Genomic DNA, 2,008 nt, shown 5'->3' with positions numbered 1-2,008 from the left:
CCAGCCCTAGGATTGGCCCTTGCCGAACTCCGCCCTCCAATGGGAACTTCAGCCTGCTTGACGTCACTGATCACCGGGCAAATCCCCAGGCAGCCGCCGTGGAGGTGAAGCGGCCGGGCCCGAGAAAAGGAAAGTGAAATCGGAAGTGGCCGGTGCGTCATGGTAGTCGCCCAGCTGCTGAGGTCGCGCGAGGCCTTGTGCGGGTTAGGGTGCAAGAGCTCCCCGGCTTTCGAGACCCTGTCTCGGACTCCTTGGGGCTGGGGTGGTCGGCGGGATCTGCAGGGACTGGGTTTTACATGAAATTTCCTCCGCGTGGCTTGCCCTGTGTCCAGGACAAGACCAGACAACAGTCTATATCAAGTGTTTCCAGGATACATTTACCAAAATTACCGGTGACTGGTGCTGTTCCCTCTTAAAAGAGCAAAGTGTACGAACACACACACACACACACACAGAGAGAGAGAGAGAGAGAGAGAGAGAGAGAGAGAAGGCGCTTGCAATCAACCTAAATAACTGGAATTCGAATTCCATACCCCACAGGCTAGAAAACGAGAACACATTCATTCAAGTTGTGCTCTGACTTCAACATGTGTGCACTGTAATACGTGCGCCCTAACCCTACACTAAAATAAACGTAAAACATTTAAAGATCCTGGTACTAGGAAAACGGAGGCAGAAGTGTTCAAAACAAGCCTGGGCTACGGGGTGAGAATTTGTCTAAAAAGATGAAAACAACAGAGCCTGCAAAATCCAGTTCTTAGGCCTTCAGCTGGAGCCTTGCAGCTCCACAGCCAGAGACTCCACCATGCCCACTAGGCTGAAGTGCCAACCCTCACAGGGCTTCCTACTCTGCTGCACATGGTGGCCATCCCGGTGTGAAGCAGGGAAGGTTCTCCAGGCTCCTCCATCCCCGCTGCTTCGGTGGTCTAAGCTGCAAGTGGACTCCAAATCCTTAACCCTAACACTCTACCCCTCCTCGCCGCAGGCAGGATGTTTGGAAAGGATGGTTCCGCTTTCCTGTGAGCTGGGGGAGGGGTGGAACGCAACTCTGGCTGCCTGTGCTCTGGATATCCTAAATTCCTCGCTGCCTGATCTTTTAATTGGTGGGGATTTTGCTTATTTGGTTTTGGTTTTTCGAGACAGGGTCTTGCTATGTTGCCTTGACTGTCCTAGAACAAGTTTTGTAGACCAGACTGGCCTCGAACTCAGAGATCCACCTGCCTCTGCCTCCCGAGTGCTGGGATTAAAGGCTTATGTCACCACCGTCTGACTTTTTGAGTTGGTGTTGTGGGAAGAAACGATGTTTGAAGTGTGTTAAGCTCAAACCCTGTGACAAATGACTGTGGTTTATTTAATATATCAAAACAGACCTGGCTGCCAGAGCCACCCAGCATCCCTCAATCCCTATCTGTTGCAGGGTACGGCTGGAACACTCCTGTTAGGGTCCAGAAGAAGTCCCCAAAGACCACCAATTGGAATGCAATCAGCAAGAGCCTTTATTGTATGATACGCATGTGGGGTTGCACACCTATACGAAAGGCGAAGCCCCTGACAGAGACGTGTAAGCTCCCTTTAAGCACAGCTACAGGAATTTTTAAAGCAGTGTGACCTTTTCCCTTAGGATTGGTTTATGCAAGTGGCAATCATATTCGTACACTCTAATTGGTTAGGGCTAGCATGGGCGGTCTAAGGCTATAGCTTTTCTATTCTTGGCAAATCTGGACAAGTCCCTGTGTGTGCAGGGTGGGAGTCGGGGGTGGCCCAGGTGTGTGATTCTGGTCCAGTGTCAGAGGCATTGGTGATTGCCCTTTGTGAACTGAGGCCTGGTTCTTAACTGAACTTTTAGGGGCCTATCATGATGTTTGCCTGGAGTTCTCATTCCCCCCTTGAGTAGTTCATCGTCTCAAATCCTGGAGATGCTTCGTCCAGGTTTACAGGTTTGTATTGTTGCTTTGAAAACGTCAGTTGGGCCTTGGAGATCTGGAGGTGTTAAAGATACAAGGTCCAC

The sequence above is a fragment of the Myodes glareolus genome, chromosome 18, assembly GCF_982192425.1.
Source record: "Myodes glareolus chromosome 18, mMyoGla1.1, whole genome shotgun sequence".
Taxonomy (NCBI): Eukaryota; Metazoa; Chordata; class Mammalia; order Rodentia; family Cricetidae; genus Myodes; species Myodes glareolus.
Note: the sequence above shows the minus strand (reverse complement) of the source record.